Raw genomic sequence first — 15,763 nt, forward strand, 5'->3', positions numbered from 1 at the left:
CTCTTCTCTCGCCAGTTCACTACTTGTTCTGTGCATGAAGACGAAAGAGTGGAAAAAATAAAACTCACAAGTAAAGTTAACCTAAGTGCGGCGAATATTCTTAAATGATAAAATAATCAAAAAAAGAAATCGGAATTTACGATCAAACTTAAAGCATGGATGATGCCAAATGAACCCAATAGGACACCAGGATTCCAATCAAATTTAGTTTGTTAAACTTAAGATCTATGAACAAAATCTTTCTCTGTATGCAATGTGCCGATAATGTTCATGTCACTACTCTGTTTCACGGTTATGGCCAGTGTTAGTTTAAAAATTCAAATTACATCCGATTTTTGTCATTGAATTAGAATTCAAAAACTACCTAATATGTCTTTCCTACTAGAATCCAAATGGCTTTCCTTGAATTTTGAAATCGCATGCGCATGAAGTAGGCACTCGTTTGTATTGAAAGAGCAAAAGCATCAGTCTTATTTCATATAGCAGCAACACACATATTTGCATGCAACTATATATGTCTCCCACCATGTACTCAAAACCTCAGCATAAAGCATGGCATGTCTTATTATTATCCGATGAATTCCTAGGCAAATGAGGCGTGTTATTTTAAGAGTGGGTACATCATATGGCTTACCATTCTTGAATTGAAACAGTGCTTATGTACTACAGGTAAAGAAACATTGTCATTCTTTGATTTATTACATGGACTGGCCCAAACCGCCACCTGCGTGATGTAGAACAAGACGGGTAAGGAATCCTTGTTCCACGTAATGTGATTAGTACAGAAAAGGACAGAACAGGTCATCAAAAGGTCAACCCCGCCACGGGTGTAGGGGTTGACCTTTCGATGACCGCATAGCGACGTACGCTACCCCGCCAACTGATAGCTGCATTTACACAGCTATGACCGACCCGACTCTTGCCACTGATATGCCTGATTTTTTTTTTTCTGTTGGTAAACAAGCCCGATGTTTAATTGTGATATCATTGTGCACTGGGGAAACGTTAACGTTACTGCAATAACAAGAATTGTAAGAGCCAATCCCTGGAAGGACTCATACACTCCGATTCGTGGTGGTGCATTTGTTCACAGTTGTTCTGCAATTTAAATTTTACATCATGTCTATTCTATAGTAATTACATGTATTAAAGTCTCCACATTTTCAATTGAAAAAAAATGTGTATGTACAGATGCACCCTGGGTGCTTGATATTACACTTTTAAGTTTGAATCATTTTATTCCATATTGTAAATCACATTCTTCTCAGTGAAAAGTACCTCAGATTGTTGTCAATACTTTACTTTGAAATGCTCATACTTTTGTTTTTTTTTTGTATTTAAAGCTGTTTATTCGAGTCAGAGCGAAATCGACAATTGCTGTGTAACAGGCCAAATCATTGGATGTCTAAAATGAGGGACTACATTATACTGAACAATTCCAGACCATATTCACTCATATGTGTATCTTAGGTTTTTAAGACAATTTCAAAATTTAGCCATTAGATTTTACTGATTACATTTGTGTCAATAACTATCATAATAAACATGTTATTCTTTATTTTAAGTTTACGTTGAAAAAGCGTCTCTATCTATAGCTCAAATTAGATGCGGCTATTGGAACTGATGATATTTAGAAAGCAAAAGAATGGGGCATGATAGCCGACTCTTTTTTGACATTTTGCAGCACAGTGTGAACAGCGCCAGACTTTACACAGAGGTAGGTTTAAAAATAGATTTAGTGTCAACTCTCTGAAGAGGGCCTATAAATTACTGCCAAAGATCGCATTGGAACTACAGAAACCAAACCTACTAAAAATTCGTACACAACATGAGGTCAGCATGGACACCTTGTTGGTTATGGTGAACCGTCAAAATGAAGTGTTTTTTTTTTCAATAAGATGCTGGCAGATGTGTAACGCCACTCACCCCTAAAACAGCAACAAGCAAGCATACAAATAAACAAACAAACAAACAACAAAATCCTTCCTTATGACGTGTTCTAATAACCCGGAAACCCACTTATTGCCTTGATATGTTATTTTATTCTTTACACCAGCATTGGTGTTGTCTTAAAATATACACAGAATATGTCTTCTGTTAAGCGACTTGATATCGTTTAATGAGAACACAGAGACGAAAAGTAGCATATATACTTTCATATTTAATTAGAGTGTTTTCTTACCATTATATACATTAAAAAACAAATAACATACCATATACTCACTAAAGTGTATATCTGAGGTATAAGCCAATTTCAAATTGAGCCGATAGGTATTCTGATTACATGTGTGTAAATACAATTTATAATACATCTAATTCTTCCTCTTAAAGTGACGATTGAAAATTTGTTGATATCTTTAGCTGTAAATAGTAAGTAGTAAACTAGAGAGTGAACAGGCTTGAAGAGATTAGAAGATTCGATTTGGTTTATACATTTTTCCACATATAGATTCTGGCAGGCATTAATTTATCATGAAGTTCACTGATATAACATAATAAAATCGTTTAGAAAACGCGAGGTCACAAACAGTCGAATGGACAGTCGTAGTGCCCATGCCGAATAATATCTTACTTACTTACTTACTCAGACAAGTTTAAAAACAAATAAATGTCGTAGCTGCTTACAGCATATTTATTTCTTTTCAGGTTTTAAGTTCAGCTCTTAATTCACGGCAAATTGAGCTGCTGTTAACTAGAAAGCAAAGGAATGGCGAAAATCGTTTATCGTCAAAATAGATGGCATATAGCCGATTCTGTTTGACGATTTGCGAGTGCAGAGTTGTCCAAATCAGGCTTTCCACAGAGTTAGATTTAGTGTCAACTCTCTGAAGACAGCCCATCTGTTACTGCCAAAGATTCCATTGTGGAATTGCGCGAAAAACAAACACGATAAAGAGTTCGTAGAACACGAGGTCAGCGTGGGTCATACATTTCAATGCCTGGTTGTATAGGGTTATCCTTCAAATAGGAAGGGTCATGAAGTATTATAAATAAGATGCTTGCTTAGTGTGTAGCGCTACTCACCGCCACCCCCCCCAACCCACCGCCAAAATATAGAAACAACGAAAAAAACGTCCTTATGAGGTGTCCAAATTAGCCGGAATACATGCTATGTTCTTTACTTAACATGTTTTTAATCTTTCAAGGTTACTTGCTATAGCATGTTTGGTGTCAGTTATTGCACATGCACGCATATATGAACACAGAGATAAATTATACCTTAATATTTGAGATTAGTAGTTGTTTAGGTTGTGCATGCCAGAAGACTAATGGTATTGGGTGTCTTCAATACGTTATATGGTATAAGATAGGACTTATCATAATTGACGTCACTGTTCTCTCATTAATATGCAAAAATAAACATTTTTTGCGCATTTTCTAGATTACACTTACAAGAATGACGAAAAGTCATCTCAGTAGGCGACTGCTTGTGTACAATAAATCGAGAGTACATGCTGCGTAACAGCCACGCATGCAACATTGATACAATTTGTCAAGCAGAAGTGTCCTACGCCGCGTACAGCTATATTTAGCAACAAACGTACAACAGAGAATAGCGCTGTTGGAGGTGCCGGGTTTGATTTTTCCGAAAGGCACAGAGGCGTGGTTAACACGAACAAATGCCGCAGTGATCCTTTAGACAAGACTGTCAGTCGTACATCAGATAGAACGGTCGCATGTAGCGTTGGTCTACAACGTCATGATAGGGACAAGGAAATGTTTCAGAAGTGGCAGTGTGAAAAAACGTGAAAGATTGGCTATCGACGATGTCGTAAATACTACAAATGATATGAACTAATAAAGTGTAGTGACCATGTCTTTTAAGGAATTTGTTGACTTACCTGACAATGGAATATCCGTTCTTGCCAAAATGTTGTCAGAATGAATGCGGAAGGAGGGCACAGATGCGTTGGACTGTAAAGTTACTCAACAATGTATTGTATTGAAAAAAACGAAAGAACGTATTCGCAAACGCGCAAGGCGCAGTATTAATATTAACATAGCGTGCGTGTAGAAATCTTCAGTAAGTTAAAGCACCCTATCTCTATTAGATGTCTACTTGTTATTGAATTGTAGGCATATCAATTCTCATCGTTTCCATTCATTGATTGAATACATTATGTTACCTGCATACTGTGTTTCCATTGTCCTCAAATCAGTTGTTTGACTTTTTGTGATAAACCTTGCGGCTCCCTACCTTGTACGGATTTAATCACAGGACCATGTCACAGATTACAAAATATTTTTTCTGTCCGTGGTCTCATAAAAGTCGGGTTTTCCTATTCGAAAATGGTTACCATCCCTTATGTAAGTCCAACCAAACGTATTTTCAGTTTCCCCAATGACGTCCCATCGATGAGAACTTTCATTAGGTCACTGACGATATTGTTACTCACTACTCAATGCACTAGTGACCCTTGCAAGTGAAAAAGAACTGGGCGCTTAGTTAAGAAATATAGACAAAGGGATATTATAAAACATTGATGTATATATGTTTACACTGTCTCGTGACCTTTCTTGCATGTCTCTATAGAGGAAATATACTAGTTACTAACACTGCTATCTTCCAAATACATATATAATCAAAATGAATCCTAATAATAATAATAGGTAAATACCTTTAACGGTAAAGTTGAAATTTTATGCCAAGTTTTCTACAGTTCCTGTATTGTTTGTTATTTTCTTGTGATATATTATTAATGGTTCTTAATACATGTTATTGCCACTTGTTACTAATATCATGGTGTTTCGCTTGTTTTCTTCCTTTGTTGGGGAGAAAATAATGTCGGACTTACTACCGTACTTTTAACTCATTATCATGAAAAGATGAAAGGAACCAATTAAAGATTAAAAGTTTCTACACACAACGGTTCAGAGGAAGAGAATTGCCGAAGTATTTCAAGTTAATATTTGTATTATCTATACATTCTTTCTTGGACTGAAATATAATACTATATATGTCAGGAAGATTAAATCCTCAACTAACGGTTGCCGAAACAACTGTGTGATACAAGTTTACCAGGTCACTTACATCTTAACACTATGTAGACCCAGTGTTTATAATATTATTTTACATAGCTTACGCAGTTGCCAGACAACTCTATTATAATCGTTTGATTATCCGATTGCGTTGGAAATACTGCAGAATAAAACAATACATGAACCTCGCGTACCATCGTGATGAAATAGTAAACACCCTGGCAGAAGCTAAAGTGTCGGTAATTGTTGGCAGATTACTTAACGAAAGCCATGCGGAAGAAAAGACGATTCTATCGTGGGTAATATTATTTTAATTGATATCGTAATGTTGTTCACATTTCATCATTTTATTTAAACGCTCATATACATAATATCTGTGTATCACAATACAGTCATAATATGCTGGAACATTTATATAGTACATACAATACCTGTAACCTAGTCCTTATGGAGGCTATATTGCCCTCTATAGTGGAATTAAGTCTCCAGAAAAATGCATAACGATGCGTTTCTTGTAACCCACTTCCCTTGTTCTAATATACGGGTGCAACAGCCCGTATGACAAAGTCACAGGTGTTTAATATAAAAGCTGTTAAACCTTGGCTTTTGTCTAGTTGGGTAAGTACGGTAATGTTTATATGTATGCATACGAGGTCAGATTCACTTTTAAATTTGCTTTTCTCATAGAATCAGCAGACCGAATGGTGTGTCTTATATGAACCATCATGGTGCTTAAATAGAAAACAGTACATTGGGCCATGGTACATTTCTATGGTAAATTATGCTTATACGAATGACTAACTAAATCTTAATTGGGTAATGCCTGTTTTTCATCTCGGGTGAACAATCTGACTTGTCGCATTGACACTCATGCTGCTATTAACAGCTAGACACAATATTTCACCAAAAGCCGTTGATTTTCAAGATAGTGTGTTTAAACAAACATATGTTAGCGAATATATTTATTATTTGAATACAATATAATAGAACTTGAGCAGTACTAACATATTTCATTTATATTCTCTGATAGGTAAAGAGTTTCTTTGTAATATATACTAATGACGGAAAAAAGGACACGTGAAAATATTTTCTTTGCTCGGCAAGAGATTTAATTATGTGTTTAAATCACTATCTATTGACGGGTTGAAAATAGAATAGTGTTGTTGATCTTTCAAGATGACAACAGCATCAATTTAGCTTTGATACCTTTTCCTGAATATCATTTTTAATATTTTTTTAAATCCGTCACAGCAGACTTAATGTATGACTTGACTAAAAATTTGATAAATATACTGATAACGTAACTTGAAACTGTTCATACGGCAGAAATATTAAATGGGATTCGATTTTGTCCCAGCATTGATAAATAAACACGATTTGAACTAATTTGGGATAATTGATTTTCATATTTTTTTAAATTTCTCAAAAGTGTTAGGTGCCATATAGTTCAACGTTGCAATTATACAAATTTTGCATAAAACAAGGGTGTAATGTATAAAGAAAAGCAGATGGGATTACATTTGCAGATTAAACCGACATTTCTCCACCATCCGATTATCCCAAATTAGTTCCAATCATATTAATAGCCGTTTTGCAGTTAAAATTATAACATTGTCAATATTTCCTGACTTCCAACTGCAGTCGCATCGAATAAACGTATCACGGTTAAACTTTTTTATTTGGATATTGGGTATTGACATTGTCCAAGTACTGCAATGTGATTCCGTCTATTGAAAGGTGCCTTCATTTTACAAAAGGGATTACAAAAAAGGATGTCATGTAAGTGTTAACAGATTGATAATTGATATTTTATAAAAACCATGACAAATATTAATATCAGATAGCAGACATATAACGCCAAACAGAGATTTCGCCGTTTGTATATGTTGTAAAGATGATGCACGTTTTCATTTCCGCTAAGTAATGTTTAGTTAGTTATCCCCGTAACAGTAGGAGTGTCGTATTCCAAACAATGCTTGTTCACACTCTCTCAGTAATTGGTTTCTTGTTAATCCTCATCCACCTAGTCTATGTCTGTATTTTGATGTAGATCTACGTAAATAGAAGAGCAACAGAAACATTGTGAGACTCATGTGGCTTATAATTTTTGAAAGATGTTTGAAACTTGAAACAAGACACATAAAAATATTGGTTGGGTTTCACCTTTCGGCTTGTCAACCTGTCGTGAGTTGGGTGAGAGAGAAGTGTAAATTTATGCAAGTTCATTCAGAACCCCCCCCAGTGTTAGGCTTCTCTTTCTTGCCTATTTCAATATTTATATTTGTGCTCCAACACAAATTAGAAACCCGTTTCAGTACACATCTGAAATGCTACTTTCCGTATACAGTATACTTGGTGTTTTTTTCTGTCCTATCATGAATCTATTGTCTCCATTAAATCTGAATTCATGTACGGTCTGTTTGTTTATTTGTTTGTTTGGTTTGTTTTTTGTTTGTTATTTCTTGTTTGTTTGTGTGTTTCATCCCTAGGTTAATGTTTTGATCTTACCTTCTCATCGTTCGTTAATTTCTCTAAAATGGCTGACAGTTTGGTCGAAGGTGGGTCTTTTCTCTAAGTCTTCGTCCCAACAGCTAAGTATTATCGAATACCTTTGAACAATCCAACAGTAGTTGTCATGCATCTACTCTCAATATGAAAGGTAAACATCACTTTAATTATCCAACGAAGAATTGGGATAATTTTACATATTCATAAGTGGGTTAAGAATTGTGTTACAAAAACGAATTTCAGGGTTAGTGATTATTACACTTATTTGGTATCATCTAGACTGATAAACCTGAATGAATGTTTGTGACAAGGTTGCCTACAAAAGATGAAACCATTCAAAATATGTTGTAAGTAACGTCATCTTTGACTGCCAATCAAAGGGTATATTGAAAACGAGACGAGTATCTTACAGCTCTTGTTCACAGTGCGAAGGTTTTGGCATTCGATAACCGGCTTCCAATGATGACGTAACTTCCTGTTCCGACATTCCCGCATAAGGTCTGTTGCCTGTGAGGAAAAGAAAACACCACTGCTTTACACGAGGCATTTTGTATGCAAATATTATATTATAATGACGCTCAGAGTTATATGACATTTGCATTAAAACACTCGATAGTCTTAGAGATGATAAAATACATATTAATTGTTAATGACTGTAGTTGCCATAATAGACAAATTTGCATCATCCTCACAGTTGAGGTAAGGGAACCAAACCGACCCCTACTCTAGTACCAACTCGACAGTTAGGGCGCAAACAAATGAGAGCTCCAATCATTGAAACCAAGTTAAAACATTGTTGATACACTACAAAGGATATGTATTTGGCGAACACACAATAATTTGGACTTACCAATTGTGATAATTTCCCACAAGACAACTCCAAACGACCACACATTACTTTTTGTCGTAAATATACCGTCACGTATAGACTCCAACGCCATCCAAGGAATTGGCATGTTACTCTACATGGAATTAAAACAAAGTGTCATTTATTGGCAAGTTTGGAAAAAGAAAAAGCAATAAACTGAACGCTTTAAATTTTTGACATGAAATTTAACAAAACACATCCAAAAAAGATATTTTAAAAAGAATACATGCACCAGGTGCATGCGCCTTAAGAGGGCAGTTGTTTGCATCATAATAATGTGTCCCAATGTGTCTCATCTCTGTGTACTCTCTTAGTCTCACCTTTGTCTTATTTTGAGGTTTGTCAACCATCTCCGAGCCAACCTAAAGTTGGAGATTTTGCAAACGTTTTGCTTGTCTAGGAGGACTTTACTGGCCGCTAGGTCCTGTGTATGTACTGTAGATGAAATATTCAAGATTTAATGAGTACACTGTGACGTGCATTGAGTGCAAAAGAACCATAAAAGGTGTAAAATTATCGGTATTTTTATAAGATTCAATCGTACTAAATTAATGCAGGATGTACAGATATCTAGTTATACAAAATTGAGTCTCGAATGTCTATCTTTGCTATGATGGTGATAAATTTAAATTCCCAGTAAATTTCTGCCATTAAAAAGAGAGTACTTAAAGAAAACACTTTCTTTGTGTGGAAATGTTTTAAAACCATAAAAGTAAATAATTGGTTTGTTTATGGTTTGTTGAAAATAAAAACAAGTTTTTCCTTCAATTGTATTACCCATTGGATGATAGAAATTCCATTCCAGAAGACACCTGGTATGCGAAGGTCATTAGATCAGTATTTGTTAGGGTCTTGATGTCACTGCATGTATTAGCATAGGCTCCTCGCTGCAGACTTCTTTACTTCGCAAATAGACTTGCAGATTGCCTCCTTCCATAAATTCTGATATGATGTAAAATGGTTCTACAAGGAAACGAAGAGCAGCAGTATATCAAACGCTTCAGCGATAATTAGGCTAATACTAGCCATAGAGTTAATGAACCGATGCCTTGCTTACTGTATGTCCGTTTTCCTTATTTGTGAGTAAAACTTTTATTCAAGGAACAGTAGCGTTACCTTCTGCCAAGTTTTTTATATTTTTTTTCTGTATATTATCGACAAAATTCTCAGTTTTCAGTTTGGCAATATACATAATTATGTAGCATACTAATTGTCAAAAATAACATCAAAAAGGTCCTATAATCCGTATAATTCAAGGTACATAATGTGGCACCAAAAAAAATAAGTTGCAAATGCATGCATTTCAGGACTGAAACTTCAATGGTTTGCCTATTCATACGTAGGCTATTCCATCAAGCCTAACACTGGCTAATATGGTGTAATGTCACTCTTGCACATTCATGGAAGATTTCTACAGGGGAAACTGGGTTAAAATTTTGTTCCAGAGTTACGTAAAAAAATATAATTGCTATTACAGATCAAAATAGCTCAGAAGTTGTGTCATCATATATATCGGCAACTCTCCTTTAAAGAAGAATTAAGCAAAGAACTGTTTGTGTATTTACGGTAACTTGGAGATAAAAGTTCATTTTCAGTGACTTTGCGATTTAGTACAGTTTTCTTAATAGTCGCCCTTGTGAAAGATTCAAATGTATTGAATATTTCATTTTTATCTTGCTTTTCCCTGTAACCTATTCAGTGACCGGTTCAGACAGAAATTTATAGGAAAAATACAACACTGACAGTTACATTTAACAGAGGAGAATAATCACGTCCCCAAAACCATGGACAGGAACAGAGAACTACTATTACTAAAGTGCAATTAGTGGCCAATGTGGAGCTTTACAAAGCTGACTTTCGAAGATTATTGTATATATATATATATATATATATATATATATATATATATATATATATATATATATATATATATATATATATATATATATATATATATATATATATATATATATATATATATATATATATATATATATATATATATATATATATATATATATACACACAAACGTGAAACAGATCGAAGTGGACTATTGAATTCAAAGATGGAAGTGTGTACAAAGTGTATAAAGAAATAGGAAACATCATCCAATTTTAGAACTGACATGGTTTGGCATATATAAACAATGACATGGTGATTCAAGTAAGCCTTAAAAGTGCAGGCAAACCAGGTATGTGTAGTCAATAATGTGTGTCAGCCATTCTTACTGTACTCAGTACAACAGCCTAATAAGGATACGATATGTGGATGTGATCCGACGGATTTCATTAGATCCAACTCTCTCAGAAAATCGCTCTGTTCAACATCAAGAGATTGTTCTACAATTAAAGCAAAAGAAAGAAATTTGAAAGATCAATAACATCGCAGGAAAAAACAGATCTGCGATATAGTAATTATACAATCTTGGTATGAAACATATAATGAAAGGAATTGAGGATGATATTTGAGTGAAAATACCGATTGTAGATTATTATCAATAAGTTAGCGTATCTACCTTTCGATATCTTCAAAACTACACTTGTGACTCCTTCTCTGCCAGCAATGTTCCACGCCTCGGCCTTGACAACTTTACCAAAGACACCCTCGCCTAGAGTCTCTTTTAGACAGACAAACTCACGAGACACTTCAAGCGATGACTTTTTCGTGAGTTTCATATACACAGATTCGCTTTGTACGCGTGGTAATATCGATGTATAATGTTCATATTCGTCCTTTAGAGAGAGAGAGAGAGAGAGAGAGAGAGAGAGAGAGAGAGAGAGAGAGAGAGAGAGAGAGAGAGAGAGAGAGAGAGAGAGAGAGAGAGAGAGAGAGAGAGAGGAGAGAGAGAGAGAGAGAGAGAGAGAGGGGGGGGAGGGAGAGGAGAGGGAAACAGACAGACAGACAAGCAGAGGGGACAGACAGACAGACAGGGGGACAGACAGAAAGACAGATAGAAGACAGACAGAGACAGATTAATATATGTATGTATGTATGTATGTATGTATGTATGTATGTATGTATGTATGTATGTATGTATGTATGTATGTATGTATGTATGTATGTATGTATTGTTTATGCAAGTAGTTGGTAGGTAGGTAGGTAGGTGGGTAGGTTGATAGATACGTAGGTATGCAGTATCAACTAGACATTTAAAGGAAAGTAGGCAATATTGATTTGTTTTTTTTCTCTCTTTCATTCAATATTGACATTATTTCAATCGGTAAAGACATTATAAAATTACACGAAGTAACTATTACATATTGTAAAGTTTTCCTCATATCTTCAGCAGAATTTCAGGTGATTTTAACATTGACCTATAGTAATTGGCTTGTGCAATGACCGATAGTTTCATACATTAGTCTAGTCGGAAGGTAGGGTTCCCATGCACCCCATGGATGTATTTTTTTAACCTACATTTTTGTAATCCTTAGGGTCTATATTTAATGAATTTTGATGTTCCCAAATCAAATCGTGTCCCATGGGGTTCATTTGGCGCCATCTTTGCCGCCATCTTGGCCGCCATCTTGGATTTCAACGATGGGGTAGGGGTCACGTATCTACCGCTCGACGGAAACAGAAACAATAAAATACTATAAACGTTACATTTTTAAAAAGCCAAGATCATGGCCTTTTCATTGATATATAACTTAATAGGGATTATTAATATTCGAACATCGATTAGACTTTATAACGGCCATTGGCCGTAAATCGTAAAATTTGCTAAATTTCACACCCAATAATTAAGTTCCCGTTCCTCCAAACAATTTTTCATAAGGTATTTATATATTTTTTGGAAGAACTCAGTGCAATAAACAAGAAAAACAAGATTAAAAGTATGTGTCTTGAGATTTAGTGGGTGCATGAGCTTGTTTTCTTATTACGCGGTATGCCACATATCCGTGTGTAACATAAGGGGTAGGGGTAATGTTTCCCTTTCTGTTTCGAATCATGAATGATGAAACCATAAAATGTTACATTTTTTGAAAGTGCTGCATCAGACCTTTCTAAAAATATATAGATTTATGGGGAAAAATTGCATATTTAAAAGTTACAAAGCTTAAACCTTTCGGTTTGTGTCGATTTTAAGTGATTTTTTAAGAACGAAATTACAACATATGGGGTGGGGGTAATGTTTCCCTTTCTGCCTCGATTCATGAATTAAAAACCATATAAATGTTATACTGTTTGAAAGCTCTGAAATTGGCCTTTCCAAACATGTATAGTTTTATTGGGAAAAGTCCATATTTTAAAGTTACAAAGCTTATGCCTTTCAGCTTGTGTCAACTTTAAGTGATTTTTTAAGGAAAAAATTACAACATATGGGGTAGGGGTAATGTTTCCCTTTCTGCCTTGAACCATGAATTACGAAACCATATAAATGTTATACTGTTTGAAAGCTCTGAAATTGGCCTTTCCAAACATGTATAGTTTACTGGGAAAAGTCCATATTTTGTAGTTACAAAGCTTATGCCTTTCAGTTTGTGTCAATTTTAAGTCATTTTAAGAACGAAATTACAACATATGGGTAGGGGTAATGTTTCCCTTTCTGCCTCGAATTATGAATTATGAAACCATATAAATGTTATACTGTTTGAAAGCTCTGAAATGGGCCTTTCCAAACATGTATAGTTTTATTTGGAAAAGTCCATATTTTAAAGTTACAAAGCTTATGCCTTTCAGTTTGTGTCAATTTTAAGTGATTTTTTAAACAAAATTATAATATAAGGGGTTGGGGTAATGTTTCCCGTTCTGCCTTGAACCATGAATTATGAAACCATATAAATGTTATACTGTTTGAAAGCTCTGAAATGGGCCTTTCCAAACATGTATAGTTTTATTGGGGAAAAGTTGCATATTTGAAAGTTACAAAGCTTAAGCGTGCAGTTTGTGTCAATTTTAAGTGATTTTTTGAACAATATGCACAAAACAGTTAGTCCGTTGGCCAGGTATCGAAATCATCCTCTCTAAGGCATTGAACCCACTATGATTTTCTGTTAGCTAGTATTCTCAGCTGTCATAATCTGCTATTTTCCATTTAACTGATGGTGTGTGAGAGTGTAACGACTTGTTTGTGAAGGGCTGTCACGCCCTCAGTAGTAAAATAGGAATGGGTTAGGGGTAACATATTTACCGCTAGTCGGAAACAAAAACAAAAAAGTACCATAAACAATACATTCTTAGAAAGCCCAGATAATCCCCTTACCATTGGTATACAACTAAATGGGGATAAATCGATATTCAAACATCGATTAGATTTTATATCGGACATGAAATGTAAATTGTAAAATTTGCTTAATTTCAAACCCAATAATTAAGTTCATGTTCCTCCAAACAATTTTTACAAGGTATTTATATATCATTTGAAAAAACTTAATGCAATAGAGAAGTAAAAAACATTAAAAGAGTGTATCTTCTTGAGACTTATGGGGTGCGTCGATTGTTTACCTAATATATGGTATGCCGTACATCCCTCTATAATATACATTTAAGGGATAGGGGTATGGGTAATGTTTCCTCTCCTACCAAACGCAGCGAATAAGGAAGCCACATAAATATCATATCTCTGAAACACTAACGCAGTTGTTTTTCCAACAAGATATGGCTTGATGGGGTAAACTCAAAAATTATGCAGTGACAATGCCTAAACTCAAAAGTTTGTGTTACTTTACTGACATTTACTTGTTAAAAGGAACATAGAAAAATACTCTATAGGCATTAAATAGCACTAAAAAGCTAAAATGGTGGTTAATAAAAGACGTTTTACTCATTTCAATAACTCAAATTAGGGAAAGAAAGTTAACAGCTATAATATGTCAAAAATTACATATTCCAAACCCACAAACACTAAATTGGATGTCATAGTCGTCATGCAAAGTTGATATGACAGCAGCAAACAATCGCTAGAGATATATAAGCAATAAAGCACCACTTTGAAAGGATACCACACGGTTTCGACCGGTAAACAACATATACGCACGAACTTCAGTCGTGTGTATAAGGAGTGAAATGGTCAAAACAGAGCTCGAGTGGTGTACCCAACTTATAGGGGTTGTTTATCGCTATATTATATCAGTATATTGAAACTTGTGATGAAAATACAAACAATGTGAAAGAAACCCACTTTGGAGATAGGAATGGCCAACTTTACAGTATATCGTAAATACATGCACAGTCACGTGACCGTCTGGGCAAATCAGAGCTCACTATTAATAGTGTTACTTTTAATACCACACGGGAACACGAGAGAATCTTTTATCGCTGAAAACCAATCACCATTAATCCACAATATAGCTTCTCCATAATAAGATAAGATGGATCGACAACACTTTACCTTCCTTACCAGAAAACAAGAGATCATAACCAATTTTTCGAAATTATTTTACAACGCAGAACACTATATACTCCCAATGAGGATTACATTTTCGACTGGGTACTAAAATTCAATAGCAAAATAATTCGGAACTAAAACCCGAAAAGCCAAATGTCACAGAACGCATTCAAATTACGCAACTAAATAGTAAACAGAAGGCGAACAAACACTCTCTACACCAAGCAATAAGAAGGCGAGACAAACCTCAGAAAATGACTAAAAAGGCTTATATTCCCATTGACACCTCAATGTTTAAAATGCCTTGTGAGTGAATCTATCATTAGTTTCTTATCATGGATGACATTTAACCAATGTTAGACCCTGACGTCTTTGAAGCAAAGACCCTAAAAACGGACGTTTTGGGTCAATGCTTGAAGATACCATTCCCACCAGCATGATCGAATCAGAGAGACTAGATTGATCTAACTTTCGAGTTAGATCAGCCACCAGCAGCTGAGAAAAAAGAAGTCAACATAATCATCAGAGTCAAGCGAGCTAGACAACGGCTTCACACATTATACTCCACAGAGAGGACATTCTTACACAATTCACAAAAAGCGTTCAAAAGCTTCGTTAAAGGCATTGTTCGCGATCCCAGGGACGGGCATGGCTGGTTGCGTGGCAAATGCAAAATATTAGTCATGCTGAATCAAGGTGTAATCAAGTAATAGCTTATTTATAGATTGGGAAAATCCTAATCCTGATAGTAATGATGGAATATAAACTTTGTTAAAAGTTGAGAAAATTTGCCACTTCTTTGATTTGTATGTTTTACATTCCATGTTGTACTAGCCTGTACTATACATGAACAGTCAATAATCCGGCAAGTATACTGTGCTGTTCTCTTATAGTTAGGTCCCCGCAATCCGAGATAAGTCTTTCTATAGTGTCAACCATTCTCTTCGATTACTGTAATCTACTCAATAAATTCCCATTTAACTCATTTGTATGATTACAGGGAAGCCTAAGCCTATCTCTTACAATCTAAGATTTGAGATATTTGACAACAATATGTATGCAATTTTCATATTTTTCA

The 15,763-nt window shown here is 35.1% G+C and overlaps 2 long non-coding RNA genes across 2 annotated transcripts; both read right to left on the reverse strand.

The window, feature by feature from the left end:
• Positions 1-7,901: 7,901 nt before the first annotated feature.
• On the reverse strand, positions 7,902-8,775 carry LOC139125713 (uncharacterized). The gene is made up of 3 exons (XR_011550338.1): positions 8,677-8,775; positions 8,339-8,450; positions 7,902-7,995 (listed from the first exon to the last, which is right to left on the reverse strand). It is a non-coding gene; the product is annotated as an uncharacterized lncRNA (long non-coding RNA).
• A 361-nt stretch (positions 8,776-9,136) lies between these two features.
• On the reverse strand, positions 9,137-11,046 carry LOC139125720 (uncharacterized). Its single transcript, XR_011550339.1, has 3 exons — positions 10,873-11,046; positions 10,586-10,696; positions 9,137-9,319 (listed from the first exon to the last, which is right to left on the reverse strand). It is a non-coding gene; the product is annotated as an uncharacterized lncRNA (long non-coding RNA).
• Between the last annotated feature and the right edge of the window lie 4,717 nt (positions 11,047-15,763).

Source organism: Ptychodera flava, chromosome 3 (genome assembly GCF_041260155.1).
Source record: "Ptychodera flava strain L36383 chromosome 3, AS_Pfla_20210202, whole genome shotgun sequence".
Taxonomy (NCBI): domain Eukaryota; kingdom Metazoa; phylum Hemichordata; class Enteropneusta; family Ptychoderidae; genus Ptychodera; species Ptychodera flava.